Source organism: Lineus longissimus, chromosome 18, assembly GCF_910592395.1.
Source record: "Lineus longissimus chromosome 18, tnLinLong1.2, whole genome shotgun sequence".
Taxonomy (NCBI): Eukaryota; Metazoa; Nemertea; class Pilidiophora; order Heteronemertea; family Lineidae; genus Lineus; species Lineus longissimus.
In genome coordinates, this window is record NC_088325.1 from 11,292,048 (window position 1) to 11,311,186 (window position 19,139).

General features: G+C 39.4%; 1 protein-coding gene across 1 annotated transcript in view; it reads left to right on the forward strand.

The window, feature by feature from the left end:
* Positions 1 to 2,405: 2,405 nt before the first annotated feature.
* LOC135502660 (hemicentin-1-like) overlaps positions 2,406 to 19,139 on the forward strand; it is a 158,601-nt gene continuing 141,867 nt past the window's right edge. The window contains exon 1 of the mRNA XM_064795628.1: positions 2,406 to 2,422. The gene's annotated coding sequence lies outside the window, so the exon portion shown is untranslated. The remainder of the gene's footprint in view (positions 2,423 to 19,139) is intronic.

Here is a 19,139-nt window from a genome sequence, read left to right on the forward strand (position 1 = left end):
TCGGACCTCATTCTTGCAAAGCCAACAAGGACTTGCTATCATATACATCTTAGATCTTGGAGCGAGTCGTTGTTTGTCAACATTCATAGCTCGGTATTTTAGACTATTGCGACACTTCGACTTGCTGCAGTCATGCATCATTGATCCTGCTAATTTCAAAACAGGTCAGTTTGTTACAGACTTGATACTGACTAGGCTCTGTGAATTGACATTTTACATTTGCCATTGCACAGTCTGCAAGTTTCGTCACGTTATGGCCAGCCGTGTGTGGCAATAACTGTGCCACTTTTGCTGATACGTTCACAATTTACTTTGCTGCAGATCAATACGCGAGACTTTCCAGCATTTTCAGCTGAAGCCACAACTCGCTCCAAGAGCAGCTCTCTCATTTGAAATCAGTGGCCGGGTGTTCTTGGTCATAAGAATGGTTGCTTTGAATGGTCATTTGCCTGTGCACTGATTTACCTTCCGGGAGAAGTTTCATACGGGACAGTATATATATCAAAATGTGCCATTGATGGATATGTTCTTCACTGATGTACGGCAGGTGAGTTTTATCTTGAATGAGTTTTTATTTCTTATACAGATCATCATCAGATCATAAAAAGATATTAGAAGTTGTCGTAATCATAGGTTCCTATACAATTTGCAAGGCATGCGTTATTTAGAAAAATACATGTATGGCCCAAGTCAATCTATTTGTCATTTTCGTGTGGGTGGGGGGGGGGGCTGTTAGATTTCTGATAAGTTAATCGAAAATATGACCTTGGGATACATATTATCATAGACTAAGTTGTTTGGACTTTGAGAAAACACGACCATACTGTACTCATGCGCTATCATTTGTTGCCTTTAACAAAAAAAAACAGTACCTGTCTTTCCTTTCTTTTATCAATTGCACAATATCACGAGGAGATAGTTATTGGTCACAGAATGGGAATGCCTTTTCTGAACTGTCAGTCTGTGGCACTTGTTCAGTCGTTGACTTCCCAGCAGAACACGGCCTATATACCAAGTATTTGAATCCAAACACTCAACTGCACTACTTCAATGCTCATTCACCAGCAATTTTGGGGAAATATCACAAATCTACGTTAGGAAAAGAAGTGTTTGATCATGCTTATTCAGTAATGACTATGTCTATGTCTATGACTATGTCTGTCTACTCAAGATAGATAAAACTGTCCTACTAGTATATATTGGCTGGTAGAATGAACTAATTCATATACATGAAACTTTAAAACACAAATGCCTGAAATTATTATTAGAAATAAATATGGTTGCCGCAGCATAAGGGTTAACATGTGTATATATTGAAAAGTCAAGATATCCCTCTCTTAGGAAATCATAGTATACTTTCATGACTTGTCACATATGGAAGGATAATGACACATAATCATATTCATAATCTGGCTTAAAATGAGAGTTTCATTGAGGCGGTTGTAAAATTGTCATACGAGTCATACAGTAGCAGGTTTTCTCGGAAATTTTAATCCGGTTATGTTATTTTTTGTACATGATGAAAAGATTAGCTGTCAACCCTTTGAGGGTTTTAATACTTTCATCATGCTTTTTCGGGAAAAAAGCTTTAAGAACATAAAATCTTATGAGAGAAGTTCACAAAGCCATGAAGATGCAATAATGAGATCTTCAAGGTAGATTTAATCATTTTATCTTTGGCTGGTGATGCTACGTTGGCATTCCGTGCCATGGCTTTTTGCACTTGATTGTCATAGACTTGTTGAGGCGGGCAGTACATCTTGACTCCTTTGATCTGAGTCCTTTTCTATGAGATGAAATATTTAGTGTGTCGTAATAGGAGAAGTAAAAAGTTGGGTGAAAGGAATTCAATGCATGATATCAAACTGATTTAGGCCTATATCAGTAAAAATACTAATTACACCAGCTATACACATCTTTGTTTATTCTATCTTTCTGGTCAGCAGCCTGCGTTGAATTTGGTGTCATTGCGTTATATCTTGATGATACTTGGTGATACTCAGTGTGTTAACAATTTTTGACACCAAACCAATCTTTGAATTCGAAATAAGGCATCTGAACAAGATGAAAATTATTAATTCGTCGCCATCCGAGTTGTAGGCCATAACCACAATTTGGAATATGACTTCAACAATTAGGCTAACACCACCTTCCCATTAAAATTTTCAAATATAGACGCGAAAGTATTTTAATCGATTTGAAAGCGGTTAAGTCAAAGACGACACTAGGCGACTATAATTCCGTTTCAAAGCGGACGTCAACAGTCTTAGATATGCGTGCTGACATAGTTAGTTTAAGCAGGAGTAAATACTAAGCTTTCAAGTTTTACCTCTACGAATATATGCTGATAATATTCTGCCCTTGTTATTTTAGATATTAGATCGAATGGATTACTTCTGAACTAACTAGGACAACGTTTAAGGTAGGTTTGCACCAAACAATAAAATCATGTATTTTCATCACCCATTTGATACATTTTTTTGTAACCTTGGAGTACAATCTTTGAGATTCATATAGAGCTACTATAGTTGCATGAGAAATGGACATATAGCTAGGTATTGAAAACGGGACCTCCGAGATGAAAACCGAAGTAGTTCATTCCAGGCCTGGTCAAATAGTACTTACAAGTAGACACTGGGGTACATGAATGATCTTTTGGGTCATTTCCTTCTTGTAGTTGCCCAATAAGCAATGAGTGGTCAATTTACAGAAAAACACATCTTAATAAGATTGCTGCTATTCGAGATAGGTAACATTGGTAACATGAGCCAAAAGGGCCATTCCATACGCGTCTTATTGTTTCTTACTTTATATTCCCTTTCCTATGATGAGATGCAATTCACCAATCGCCTTGTGGAGCAATGAGCCGGTAGGCCATTCCAACCAACAAATGCGTCTTTCGGCAGCCATTAGTTACGGCTGACCAACATCATTTTCGAAAAGGTTACGATTGCTTGGCAGTTTTTCACCAGACACTGACGCCACTACCCACCATGCCCCCATCACTGTTCAGAATGGATACTGCCTCATCAAATTGTCATTCGATTCAAGTGTGCGTGTTTCAGATATTTTTATCAGTTACGAGCAAATGTGGCGGAGAGCATCGTGGGCATGGCAATGTTACATGCTCCATATCTAGGAGCTGCAGGCTCCGTGAAGGGCAACATGAGCAGCCAAGCCATCTTGATTACCTGAATGGGTAATGTTGCTGAAAGAAGATTTTCCATCATCCCGGGGCAGCTGCAAAAATTTTTCTTTGCCAGATTATAATTTTTTTTAGGTTTACATCTATGATAGATGATTTAGATTCAGCTGCCTGGTATTCATTCGGAAAACATCAGGTCTATTTCTAAAGGGCTAAGTAAGGACCCTTTCATGGTTTGAACATCCCAAGTTAAAAATCCAATTTCGATTTCTAGCAATATTTTTAGTAAAGTTTTTTCTTGTTTTGTACATGTATCAGTCATCGGTAGTGGAATACTAAACTTCATGGGAATAGCATTTGATAGTTTGAGTTAATTGCTTGCGTTATCTGATGACCAATTACATGTAGTGCGTTACACCATGCCGTCAAATTATTGAAAATCAGTCAGAAACTTGAACAATGGCCTGTAAACTGCACCAAAGACACTGTGCTGCCACGTGACCAAGTATAAAGCTTCAAAAAATCTCAAGCCAATAAATTCATGAAGAACTAGCCCGCAAAAATAACCTGGAATGTGCTGTTAACTGGTTTTATAAACTTTTCATCTCACCGTTATCCACACTATGGAGGCAAGTCATTACCTTAAATGTGTTCTTCACCACCACTGATATCGCTCATTTAGTATGATAACACGATATAAGACGCTATTGCGAGATTTCCTAAATTACTTTCCAGTGGATCAGTGCTGAAATGGAACTTTGATATGAGAAGTATGTTATTGCAAACGGTGAGATTTTGAGTGAAAAGGTTGAATTAATAAGGACACTGCAGGTTGAGCTTCTATTGCAGAGGTGAGCTGGACATTTATGCAGAGACTGAGAATCGCAAACGAACAAAAGCCAATTGGGTTTCAACCAATGTTGGTAGTTATGTCTGCAAGTATTGCTATTTTAATGGCTACTTTCAGCCAGAGAAAACATTTGCTGTTAGAAACCACATCAATACGTTATCTCAACTAAAACAGTTGCAGAAACGGTTAACTGAGTTAACGTGTAACAATGGTCATGCCTAATCAGAATTCCCGTCCAGACAGAAAAAATATATTCATTAGTTTGAACATGTAACGAATTCATCAGCCACATTAGTCGCGCCCAGAGGTGACGCCGGCCAAGAAGAACATTGGCCAATTAGGGTGTTGAAATGGGCTTTCTTATCATACACACGCGATGATGGAGCAGTAGACACAAACTAATGTGATGTCATTCTTGGGCAGAAAGCACAATTTTCATTCCAAGTTAAGCTAACAATGAAAAACTCATCACTATATCTCACCCTTTTATGAAATCACTGCAAGAAAATTTGTAATTCAAAAGAACTTTCATTATGAGATTTCAATAAAAAGGTAATAATAACATTGTGGGGGCTTTCACGTGAAATCTTATGTTTTATTTGATTTCAACAATTGTGTAGTCAGTAATATAGAACTGTGGTGCTTTTTCCCAAGGACAATAACTTGAATTTAATCACGGAGATGTCACATTTATAATGAAACGGTCTCGAAAGTGACGAGTGGTATCTAAAATCGATTAGACTTGGCCGTGCCTGGGAGAGGAGTTTCATGTCGTTAGTTAGTAAGACATATTTCTTAATCAATTTTATTCAATTAAAATGTAGCCCATGATTTCGCTAGAATACTTACTTAATTATTTATGGGGTCGTTTCCTTGATCACCCTGAGTATACTTGGGAGCCGTGGTGAGAAAGTTAAAAGAGGTGGGGAACATCCGTTTGCTGATATTGACAGTTACTGTTGGATGGAGTTACTATGCCACCAAATGTACATTTAGATGTCAAGGAAATATTTAAACATGTTAAATGAAGTACTACCTGCATGTAGTACTCTGCTGCCAGAACAAAGACAAAATAATACTGATGAGAAGGAACAGCAACAGAAAAGATATGACACGTATGACAAATAATATACCCAAAGTTTCATCACCGATAAGGTATTCCATCTTTCAGACACATGGGCTGAAGACATTCCCTGGACACCTTTCATAACTCCTAAGTGACAGAAACAATATCAATAATAGCGGGCATTGCTAAGCGCCCGACGTGAGAAGTTTATCCATTTATCAGAATGACCACAAATTGATATTATGTGATAAATATCCATCACTTTAGGAGATAGTGCCTTGTTCTCCAAAATTATTGGTTCTGTGTCACTTCACTTGATCGGACAGACATGATTGGTTAGTTAGTTAGGTGCCCACACCACAATCTCTCTTGATTCCATTGTTGTCTTAACTCTTGAGCCTAATGTCGCTGATAACCTCGTCCCTGATTATTTTAATATAAATGATACGTCACAAAAGTGTCACTCAACGCTGCAGTTTGTAGTCAGGGCTGCATTCGATTTGCCTTCCTACCAGTTCTTGCTATCTTTTCTCAAGTTAACGATGTTTAGGCTTCTCGAGATTTCTAATGATTCGGGTGTATTTCTATTGGTTAACGTGTTCAATTGTCAGCTTAGCCCTGAACTGGAGCCAGGGGATGGCAATCATCTTGATTTGAGGCAGAATGATCAATGTCAATTTGCAATAGTACAAAATGCAGCAAAGTTCGCATAGCTGGAGTCCTCTCAGGAAATTCCTCTGAAGAGCTGTTATACCTCTGTAGAAAAGAAATCTGAAAACATACATTTATCAGACACAAGTGCATTTACCATTTCGCCTGAACCGTATTTCAAAGTCAATATGCCAGTATAAACTGCGGCCAAAAGATAAATACTCCTGCCACCATATTGATATTCACTGCAGCGATGCTTCCATATTAATACCAAAAGTCGCAGAGTATTAAATGAACTGTGGTGTGTGGGTGATTTATGATGCTTTTGTCTGATAATGCACTCAGGGTGAGACAGTGTAAATGGGATTGCTGATTTCGAACGGAAGTTATGATTTCTCTCTTGATTTGTCATTATTATATGACAGACTGGATGAAATATTTCTCTGATACACAAAGTCGTAATCGAGAGAAGAGAAGGCTAGAATTTTCAATTGCATACTCATGCAACTAACCTGAGATTTAAAGTGTTGTTTATTCATTAAGTCATTTAACAAGTACAGTGCACATTTATGGTCGGCTCGACATTATAAAAGTCATCGAAATAACCTCTTTATATCATCTTATTCAGCATTCCCTCAGCACTTGGAAATGAACGTTATCCTCCAGGGGGTATTCCTCCTCCAATGCTGGATGAGTGTTTTTTATGTGCCACTTTGGTTCAGGAGCAATCCGGTTTATTGGCCTGGTGACCCTGTCTTCAGCCAGAGGCAGAGTCCATGCCATAGTTTTCACGTTTCTTACCTGGTGGTTTCTTTTTTTTCATGCCCTAGGAAAGACCTAAGATTCAAGGAGCCTTGCATACTCGTGCAAACAGGGCCTACAACATGACTCCAGAGGGAGTATAGTATCTAGTGTATCGAGTGAAATGACCTGATATTGTTAGAATGGGAACTCATTCGGAGGGCTTTGAGGGGCCAAGAATTCTACCTCCTTGAAAGCCATGCTCTAGAAATACAATCATGGGTTCTCTCTGGGATCTCACGCTCTACGCTGTGTGTCGAAGTTCCTCCTGTGTAACCCACCTTGACCCTCAATGTATTGACATTTCTAAGCTTTACAGACAGCGCACGTCTAATGGGCGGAAGTAACGGAGGCAATACTGCAGGAACTTCAGTATGGTATAATTTTGGATAGTTGCCTTGTTGTTGAATATTCTTGCCATTTTGTGTTTTGTCAATGAGGGATGTTGTGTTAATTCATTAGAAGCATTTTATATTCAATCCAATTGCTATGTTCCAAAGTTGCTATCGTTTTTATTACACCCACCATCTTGACTCTCACCTGTCCCCGGCAGCAAATGAAATAGCGCAGGTATAATCCACTGAAATTGGATGTTTTTTTCTATGTCCCCAGGCCAGCTCTACAGACAGCATATGGGCCCTGATCAGCCACACCATCTCCGAGGGACGATAGAATCATATCTATTCATGAGAATTGAAAAATATGCTTGTATATGTTGCCTAAGGGTTGGAAAAGACGACCTCAAGTTGGTGCGGTGATGGATATTAAAGATGGAGAACTTGATAATGGGCTTGTATAAGAGTATTTTTTGCCACCTCAAGAGGCGTACACTAAGTTATTTTGGAGTTGTTGATATAGACCTAATGAGCCGCAAGCTCATCTGCTTTACTCCAATCAGTGAATTTGGTTTATTCCAATGTCCACGTAGATGTTTTTTTTATTAGCAATCCAATGGATGGAACTTGCTCTATTCGTCAATATCTCATTATAATTTCTTGAAAAGTTAAATTAGTGTATATCTACCAATCACATGGACTGAAAGAGTGAAAAGCACAAAAGATTTTTGCCACTTGAAATAATTTTGTCCTATTGAAGTTGATTGCAAAAAAAATTGTTACAACTCTATTTCTTATTAAAGTGTGAACTTCATTATGCCGAATAGATCTGAGCAACAGACTCAATTTCAAATTTACAACGCTGGGAATTTTGCCTCGCAGGAAAAGTAATGAATTTTGGGTCGATTGCGGAGGCATGTTAAGTAATTGTTCTACAATTGATAGTTGTTCAGTTCATTCCTAACAAATCACGAAAACATTCGAAGCTGATGAATGATGTAAAATTGCCCGAGGAATTTTCATGCGTTTTGTCGTAAAACTGAAGTAAACTTGAAATTGGATGAAATTAAGGGATAATTTTGTTTTTGGTAATATCGTTTTGTGTTTGTGTTCCTTCTACTCTCATTGACTGTTTTATAGCATTTTCAAACCACGCCTTGTGTATATTATCCTTTTCAATTAACCGCACACATTTTTACACTTTAACCACAATCCTTAAACCAGTCAGTAGACATCATGAGCTGCACAATCGGCTCTTCAATCTGAGCTTTTTTGACCGGTACCAATTTATACACCTATGTCACCTGAGTTTATTAGACAAAGAGACTTACCTAAAGTCTCACATTGACTTTGGGGATGGAACCAAGGACCTCTTGACCACTAGTCGAATTTCCGACCCACTGGAGCACACCAGCTCCTAAGAATAGCACATTGGACAGTGATAATATATTTCAGATCTGTTGAAATGGCATTTCTGGCTCTCAAGCCAGATATTCCAGAGACTAAAATGCATCCAGGATGCAATTCATTGCTCCCTTGACTTTGAAGCGAAATCAGTGACAAGGTGAATATTCAATGTGTCAGCCTCTCAACTTGGCAAATTAAAATTTTCTTGTAAATCGGATATCTATCGATGATCCTTCTGATCTAAAAATGGAGATGAACGAGGATGCAAAGTTGTGTCACTAAACTAGCATATAGATCCATTTTAATGATATGGATGACTGACAGATGAAGGGGCAATAGTGAGAGGAGTGTGGTTAGCTAATTTACTGCTGTCAGTTTGTGATTGAAAAGAATGCAGGTCTTTGATAGGCTGAGTTGAGAATTCTAAAACATCTGGGTTTAGAATAAACTGCACATTGCAGTGTAAATGCACAATGCGCCAATGAAGCTTCGTTTTGAATTCAGCAGTTTGGGCTAGGCAACCATAACCACTCGGTTTGGTGCAAAATATGGATGCATTTCAAAATCAGTTAGAAATGTGTTCATCCAATTCGTAGCTTTCGTACTGCCAATATCAGTGCATCTGCATGACACCTCAAACAGGGGTAGTAAGAGATATATGTTGGAGTTCTCCAATTGATGAGAACTCAGGATACGACCGACGTGTATGGCACTAAGACACCATTAGTACGTTTCCTGACATTTTAGGGAGAGTACGTGTCACATTTAGATATGATTTTGTGTAAGACAGGGCAACTGGTTAATGTAGAAGGTAACTGCAGTCGGAATTCAGTCTTTAAATCGGATTGGTGAAAAAGGAAAAATTACACTCGCAGTCTACAGCCATTAGCTGCAAAGACATCTCTCCGTGGCCAGATCAATATAGCGTCCAGCAAAAGTGTTGCTATAACTTCGCTTCATTAGTGCAGAGAACTCGATAAACCCGGTCATGTCAGAGAATGCCGCTTCACTGACTTAGGTTGGTAACGTGGAAAAAATCTGGTCATTTGGTTCCAAGTCCTGATATGAAGTCGATACTCCCATCTTGGAAATGCAAATATTCAATTGCTCTGGTTTAGGCAAAACAAATAGGGGTTAGGTTCTGTCTCCAAGTGTAGACCTCTCGCCTGAAACAGGACACTTTGCAGATACCGGTATTGGAGAGAAACGAGTTTGAAATGTAGCGTTCTATATCGCTAAATGAGCTATAACGTTGGTGAAAATTTTAGCTGACAAAATAGTACCAAGCCATTCAGATCATTCTGAAGTGGAGAGGCCATTTCAAAAAAGTTTTACCACTGTTTATAAATAATATCATTCCATATTACCCCGAGTCGTAAAAAGCAAGTTGATTGATGTATATGCTACACTAAACGGGTGTCTATAAACCGAAGACCAAAGACCGAAGACCGAAGATCGAAGATGGAAGACCCCCCCCAAAACTATAAAACGAAGATCCCCCCAACTATAAAAGGAAGACCCTAATGTCAACTATAAAACGAAGATCCCCCAACTATAAAAGGAAGACCCTGATGTCAACTATAAAACGAAGATCCCCCCAACTATAAAAGGAAGACCCTAATGTCAACTATAAAACGAAGATCCCCCCAACTATAAAAGGAAGACCCTGATGTCAACTATAAAACGAAGATCCCCCCCAACTATAAAAGGAAGACCCTAATGTCAACTATAAAACGAAGATCCCCCAATCTATAAAAGGAAGACCCTAATGCAAAAATAAAACGAAGATCCCCCCAACTATAAAAGGAAGACCCTGATGTCAACTATAAAACGAAGATCCCCCCATCTATAAAAGGAAGACCCTAATGTCAACTATAAAACGAAGATCCCCCCAACTATAAAAGGAAGACCCTGATGTCAACTATAAAACGAAGATCCCCCCAACTATAAAAGGAAGACCCTAATGTCAACTATAAAACGAAGATCCCCCAATCTATAAAAGGAAGACCCTAATGTCAACTATAAAACGAAGATCCCCCCAACTAGAAAAGGAAGACCCTAATGTCAACTATAAAACGAAGATCCCCCCATCTAGTTGACATTAGGGTCTTCCTTTTATAGATGGGGGGATCTTCGTTTTATAGTTGACATTAGGGTCTTCCTTTTATAGTTGGGGGGATCTTCGTTTTATAGTTGACATTAGGGTCTTCCTTTTATAGTTGGGGGATCTTCGTTTTATAGTTGACATTAGGGTCTTCCTTTTATAGATGGGGGGATCTTCGTTTTATAGTTGACATCAGGGTCTTCCTTTTATAGTTGGGGGGATCTTCGTTTTATAGTTGACATTAGGGTCTTCCTTTTCTAGTTGGGGGGATCTTCGTTTTATAGTTGACATCAGGGTCTTCCTTTTATAGTTGGGGGATCTTCCTTTTATAGTTGACATCAGGGTCTTCCTTTTATAGTTGGGGGGATCTTCGTTTTATAGTTTTGGGGGGGTCTTCCATCTTCGATCTTCGGTCTTCGGTCTTTGGTCTTCGGTTTATAGACACCCACACTAAACGCGTTCGTCGTTGATTAGCGCTGTTGGTTTGCTAAGTGTGACATTATTAGCTTGAGATCTGTTGGATTCCTTCTTCCTGGCTGAGAATATGGATAAACTTGGCCACTAACTCCTGGCGCCAAACTTAATGGGACACTTGTGCAAGAATTGCTCACAAGACTAAGCATAGACGTATCTACAGTTAGTGGAAGTCATGTGGTTTATTGACATATGGGTGAGAAGATCAAATCTCCCAATAATTTCCTGGTTCTCTGCAACCAACTTGTCAATTTAGAGTGGCTGGTGAGATGCTTTATTGAATGGGCAAATCGAAAGTCATCTTATTTATTGCTTTCGGATGAACACACGGCTGACTATTCATGGACGTTTTATATAACCAGGTATTGTACAGAATGCTCTGTAATACGTAGGAAGATGAGAAAGAACGTTGATACCTATTTAAAGATGAGATAGAGGGGTACGTAACGGGCGCTGTGTGATGGTTATGTAAGCAGGCTCATAAACCAAACTAGGTGGGTTTAATCACACATCTCTTGTGACATTGGCCAGGTCGTTTTATTGTTTGTGATTCATTTATGTGATAACATTACGAGGGCAAGCAAAAAGAGCCAAACAAAGTTTGAAACATAACCCATTATTGAAAACGAACTTGTTTATTAGCTATTGCTAACAGTGTAGCATTCAGGACAAATCCTTGGCATTGTGAGCTCACGGGAATGGAGCATTTCATCCAATTTACAATTCAATTCTACACACAAAATATTGTGGCTCAGTATCAAAATCTGGCAGCATGGCATTTCATGGGCCCATGACAATAACTTGCGCCAAATTCCCTGATAAAAAAACTTACAAAGTTTGATTACAGTCTATCATGAGCTAATACCTCATGTCAGACAGGGTGTGCCTAGATTCACCAAGTTCTTGCGTGCGTCGCTATTTTCTATCCTCAATGACAAGAAGCTGTGACCTGATAATCGCTAGATCGGCGACTAGTATTAAAAGCTTGACAGATTCATTATGTTAGAATGTGATCAAAGTCTCGTGTCGCCAGGCTGATTAAGCTTTTGTTCTTGCTGTTGTTTTATTGTATGGAATACAAAGTAAGAATGTGGCTTTATTTATGTATGTAAGTTATTGATGGAACTTGGGCCACTGTTTGTCAGCATATCAGCCTGATCATGCTCATGGACAAGTCAACACCATTTTTCTATTTCTTCTGTGTTTGAAATTTTTGAGATGCACGCTGGACGGTCAATCCGTTTTCGGTAACAACGTTGACTTTGTTAGAGTGTTTCAACACAGAGCGAGAGAGTCGTGTCTTTTGGCCGTTATTCCTCTCTATTCTTCATGAGGGAGCAAGTCTAAAGCACATGAGCTGAAGTCTGGTCCCCAGCTCTACATTCTCATCAAGCAGATTGTCGTTTTCTACATAATAAATCTTGTGTACAAAAAGAACTCCTAGACTACAGGCAGACATCTTAATCTCAGCCTCATATAAGAATTATGTTGCGAAAAGTTTTACTTCTACATCTGCCCTGTCTGGTAATAAATATATTTGCTCAGACAAACTCCGTTTCCTAATATCACACTAAATGCCTGATTCATGCCATCTTCAGACCAGTTAACGACACCATATTGCATCAACTTTATCAAATAAACTTTTTCAAAAGGTTATCGATTTTTCTTTCCTGGAACATGAGGTAGATGAACCATTAACAAAAGTTTTGTCTTGAAATGTTGGAGATAATTTGGAAATTGATGCATTCTGATATAACCGGCGGGTCCCGAAACATGACTACTTGACCTTGCCGAAGGTAAAAAGCATCTAGAGTTGATTGAGCTGATCACGTAAAACGCTGCGGTATGGCCCGAGTTATATTTTTTAAGCAATATCTGTGATGAGGTGTCATATTCTACAATCAGCACGATCACATGAGACGCTAAAGTAACTGAATCAAGCGACAATTTTTACTCTTTGTGTTCCTTTTAAATATATTCAGATTCATTGGGTCAGAATGTCCCTTCATACAGAGAAATGAGGAAATTGACAGCACTCCTTAGAAGTCTCCATCAAAGCATCTGATAAAGTGTCGGCCTTTCAGTCCACTTATATCAGGTCAGACATGTCATCTTGGGTTATTTGATCGAAGCCTTACCTCTTAGTCTTCGAATATCGACATGTAGCTCAAGATTGGGTAGCATACTGGTCCTAAGGCAAATCATTTAGAGCGATCCCTTTAATCAGTATGTTATATCTGCTGGTCATTTCCCAGTTGGGGTATTGGCAGTTGGGTCAATACGTTTGTAAAATACTGCCACATACGGGTTGTGGAGATGATGGGCTCGATCCAGATTCAACGGCTGAACCGGCACTTGCAAAAAGGCAGAACCACTTTACATTGGAAACGACTTGTATCGGCACAGAAATGAGCCCTCGCGAGCAGTTGGAACTATATCAGCCCATCTTCTGGGCTTATTATAAACCGCGAGATGCGGAATGCGAAATCGCGAGAAGCCAACCTCGGTGAGAGTACTATGCGCCGCAGGATGTATTGCAAACATGGAACCTGAAAAGGTGAACATTCATGAGACCGAGGCTGTAGTAGGGAGCTATCCTTGTTTTGATTGAAATAGACTCCGCTGTGCGATGTGTGGAATTTAACCTAATTAATAGCCTAGTTTCGCTGGTCAGACTATCCCGCGCTACCAGACGTTCACCAGTTGCATGCCCTGTGTTATCGGTCAATCTTGTGTATGGTGACTTCTGCAGCCAGGCGTAACGTAAAAATAATCTTGATACATGCAGCATCCTGAATCTCGTGGTATTAAACTCACAGTATTTCTTGATAGGTTGCAAAAACCTTCGTGGTCAAGATGAACATGCAGTTGCATGTAACCTTTGTATTGTCTTCGGCCCCACTATCATTGAATGGAGAAGTGGACAGCAGCGTTAGAAATGGTGATTGTCATGGTCCAGGGATCTTGTGGCAGAAAATGATGATGACACATCTCGCGATTTCTCGATTTCTCATCTCGCGGTTTATAATAAGCCCCGTTATGATTGCATGCAGGCATGAAGTACATCTGAGTTGCACGTAACCTTTGTATTGTCTTCGGCCCTTCTAACGTTGAATGGAGAAGTGGACAGCAGTGTTAGAAATGGTGATTGTCATTGTCCAGGTAAGTAGAAAATCTGGTGGCAGAAAATGATGATTACTCATCTCGCGATTTCTCATCTCACGGTTTATAATACGCCCATCTTCTGCACCCAATCTAGCCACTTTATTACAATTGGCCGCGAGAAATCTGTTCAGTTCATTTCAGGTGTTGTCAACAACTTCTATCTGCCGACGCATTGAGGTTGTATCCTTTTGGGTAGATTCCCTATTATTGAAATTCGTGTCCACTTCTTCCTAAATATGGCTTGACCTCACGTTATGTGCGGGTACGCTTGATTCACTTAGGGCAATCGCTGATGGTCCACTTAGGTCTTGTCCTGCGAATATAGGCAAATGGTAAAGTAGATGCTGATTTGGGGTGAATCGAATTTGATTTGGCAAATGGGACTGGATGGTAAGGGGAAGTGCTGAGTAATGTACTGAAATGCTATTTGTCATGGTCTCAGCTTCAAGCCTTGCACTCCGACTCTCTTTCTATATTCTGTCTTGTTTTGTGTGGTGTCAGTTAATGTTCGAAAGCTGTTATTTTTCCCTATACTTTGTTATCTTGACCTACAATACATGAGGTAGTTGTACTATACACCTGATATGCTAGTTGTTTTTATTGGCGAAATACCTTGCAATTTGCATCACCAAATCAAAACTGAAGTGATATGTACAATTGCCTGTTTGCGATTCCTGGTGGAAGAACACATTCTACTTTGTTTTCAGTTGAGTGGTGGATCAAGTCATTTGAAAATGTTTGATTCCTACTGTCTTGGAAGATTGGGAAAAGGCAAACATCACTTCAAAAGGCAACCACAAGGCAAATTGTGTCAATTTTGTAGCAGTGCTACACACTTTTCTCATCCTCAGCCAGGGCTCTGGTCAGTCCATCTGTGTGCCATTTATCTTCTTTTTTTTAAGATGATACCAAATTAATGGCCGTGTCGGCAGATCCTTTCGCTATCACTGGTAGCTTTAGGCAAGCTTTTTTGACTTTTTATTGGTAATTAATGGCATCACAAATCCTGGTCAATGTTTCCTTTGGAGATTGGTACATGGTGATGTTCATCGGTAATGATGTTATTGATAGAGTAAAAGCTGGTGCAAAAAAAGTGATAAGACAAAAAAATTATGAAAAGATTGAAGATTATAAGTTTGACTTATCAAACTTTTAAACAAAATATGTTGATTTCCACTCTTTACAATTTGTGAATTACAGCTTCTGAGTATGTGACAGCTATTACCCAAGGCACAGGCAACAACAATAATTGCTTTCCTTTTTGTGCGACTACAACTGTTAATTGACTGTTTTGGTCTTGTCGAGAACCATTAATGGTTGCTGGAGGGTGCTAAGGGAAATGAGAAAGCCAATGGTCACTCGCCCAAGAATAAAAAGGTTAGTGTGCGCACTCCGTAGCATGTTAAAGCTTCTTCTGTTGGTTACGAAAGTTTCCTTGTAGTGGTCATTAATCCGCACTTTGTAGAAATGGTGAAAGTAAGTGTTACTTTGGAGGAGTACCTTCTTCCTCTCTTCTACCCTTCTCTAGTGTTCTGTTTTCATTGTTTTGATTTCGGAGGGTAAGAGGCTGCTGAATTTCTACTGCTCTTGAACCCCAACCCAACCTTTCAAGAAAGTCTCAGCGTGGGCAACTCTTGGAGGCTGTTTTCTTTCACTCGACTGTTGCGGCATCCTGAACCTCATGATCTATGAAGTGCTTCTTATCCCTCATTCTCCACTGATGGAACAAATGTGGGATGGAATTGTCTTTGGACTTCATAATGCCACCTACCAATGCCTACACAGATAAAAGTATAATTTTTTACCGACTTTCTTCTCCTCACATATTTTTAAGAGAATATATTATGTCTAGCCATCCCCTTCAAAATTCTACTTTTTGGATACCATTCATATCTTGCTTTCCTACTCCTGTCATTTCCCACCAGTTAATGATTGTGCATTAGAAATGGAAAATGTCAGGTATTTTTATATTTTTATCATCGTATACTATGCAGGAATTCCTCCAGAACCCCCACAAGAATTCCTGTTATACGCCCACCGTTGATATGTCACATCAGAAAAGACTATTATCATGTGTTTTATTGTCATCCCAGTTATGTCAGTGTGTGAAGCTTACCTCTGGGAATTTCCGATGTATCTAAATCTGCAGAATGCAAAGAATTTACAGGAAGTTATTCATTGCCGCATCGCAGGGTCTTAAAACATCTGGTAGGTTTATCTCCAGTACTCAAAAATATTTAATTACTTAACTACTCGATCTGTTTAAGTGAGACTGGGCATTTTATTTCATCCGAACAGAAAATTGATTCCGTTAGAAGTAAGTGACACGGTACCATCAAATTCATATTACTATTTTCTTCGATGTTATTGTATTTTAAGAGCTGGGGATTTATTTCGATATTCAAATCTTTCTTTTGTTTTATAACAGTACTTAAGAGTCTTATCTAAAAGTAAAAAGTGTAAAATATTTGAACGCTGGTAAATCAAGCAGATATGGAAATAACTGTTAAAAATTTTTGCTGAATCAAAAAAAATCAATATCGCAAAGGTATGACGAGAATTTAGAAGATGAAATATTCCTTAGATTTGTCACTATACTCCCAATAAATTCAAAATTTATTCTGAAATTTAATCTTGATCAGATTTTTAAATCTGATATATTTAATCACGAGGCTTTTAACAAAAATTTTAAACATGGTTTATTCATGAAAACAGATCATGTGTGTCACATAGATCATTCAGTGTCAAATGAATATTAATTGCGTCTTCTTGGTTTTCAGTTTGTCACTTGACACACAGGCTGTTTGTAAAAATGCCGAGAAACATGAGGAGTATTCTAAAGTTAACGTTGAGGTAACGGCAGGTTGAAGAAAAACCCTCAGAGAAAAGGCGTACAAGAATCCGCCTGAGTGCGGAGTTGTGGACCTGACAAAATCTCCTGCTTCCTCAGATTTGCTCCGACACAAAGAACGAAGGGTAATACCGTCCAGCACGGCCAGTGGACACAAAGCTGACGAAGAAACTAGCTCTGATGCGCAATGGTAGAACTCTCTGGGACAGCCGCTTTTGTTATACCTGCATGAACTGATTGTCTAAGCTTTTATATCAAAAAGTATGACCGAAAGGTGTATTGGGTGTCCAGTCCTTGTTCCATATTATACCGACTGTCATGAAAACAGTGTTACTTCCAGTATTTTGTCAAGGAATGAGTAATTTTGGCATGTTTCTTGACCGTTAAGGCAGAGGACATGAACTTTTGCATGGGTGACCGCAATTTCAGATGACCTGTTCTCATAACATGCAGAGACACATCTGGCCTTGAGAGCTGTCTTCTGATAATTGAAGGACAAGGGCTAATTTGCCCCCCATCATCTTAAGATAACTGCCAGCACGCGACATCACAGGAGGACATCATTGAATAACCTTCACGCAAGCTACAACTATCAACGGATGGATTTCACGTCCGATCAAGAACGAGGAAAATGGTTTATGGCAGAATTAGCTGCAATTCAGATTCTAGATCCAGTGAGGCACATGACTTCTCTCTTCTTATATTCCCTTTTATTCTCTACCCATTACGTCTTGAGTCATACTTTTGCGCCACCCATACCTTAACCAGCACGTACTGCAATTAGGGTTAAGTTGGGTAACCTTCTCTCCATTATCAATATGAATATCCACATAATGACAATATATTGATGACAGGAAGGACTCGCGGCTGATGATTCACCTATCCTGTAGCGGCATGTTGGTAGTCCCGACACCCGCCTGCGGGAACAAGGAAATTAGCCCTTGCCTACCACTGATCAGATAATATGGTCTACAGGCAATGAAACTGTCATTTACCTGATGAGCTGAGAGGGATATCATGCCCTTCTACATGGAGTTGTTGGACGGAGGTGGGTGCAGAATGACGAAGTGGAGGCTGGGGCATTTTCTGTAATTGTGGCCTAAGCGACCTGATGAAGCGAGAGCACATACGTCAGTCACATAAGGGGTGGTTATATGTGTTGATGCTGGTAACCTTGTGTCAGCCACTCGTAGTCATTGCTGGATGCTTTATGGGTATCAAGAAACTTTTAATATGATGTATCATTGTGTACACAGTCCACAGTATAGAGCTACTGACAGCAGAAAAGCAATGAATCTAAAAGTCCAAATTAACACTTTCCACCAGAGGTTTCTTTGCATGATTACTCTGCATGTTGCGTCTGATGACTGTGGTCTGTGGGGATAGCATGTGGTTATGAAGTGCACCACTGAGACATCAGATGATGTAGTGATTGTGTAAGGTCATTAGGTACATCACTGATGGCCACACCCCACTCAGTACATCAGTAAGGCACTTGATAGGTCAGTCAGTGTTATAATTTAAGTATGCGTTATGATTTGGAGGGTTAATGATTCATCTTATCGATAAGCTGGAAATATTCAACAAGACAATAATATATAAGGAAAGTGTTGCTAAGGAATCATTGAGCCGTTCAAATCAACAAGGAGTCAATGGGGACAATTATCTTCAATATCCAGTTATGGGGCTTCATAAATCTGATAACAGGTTTGTCTTGAAGACGAGATGGATTGAAGTCCGTCTGACACGCCTGGGGTAACTAGTCCAGGAAGGCTAATCGTTGGGATGTGATATCAATTGATTTCGTGAGGTGCAAGGGGCATTGGGTTCGAACCACTATGTCTGTATAAGTATCTGAAAATGATCTTTCTTTTGAAGTGCTGGAACAAAAATGGAAAGCAAGAATGTACCTTCTGAGTACAGAAATGGTCGCCAATCTTTAGGCGTAATTTCGAAATGTTTAGAACTGAACAAAATATGTTTCTGCAAAATACTCCCTGATTGGTACCCAGTAGTGCTACTCAGTAAAGAAGATTCAGATTGGAAAGTTGTGTTCTGCCCCGCTTCACGATACCATAACAATATTGACAAGGTCTCATCCCCAGATTTAATCAATCTAATTGAGGCAGAAAGATGAATTGGGGTGATGCTAGGGTTGACTGTTGTCAGCCATCATGTCACAGGTGTTGGGTATTCCGAGTTAAAAGGATTGGAGTTGAACACTGTTATAGCCCTTTAGGTCATTATTGGGCAGTAATCAAAACCATGTGGAAATGACTGAAAATTCTGT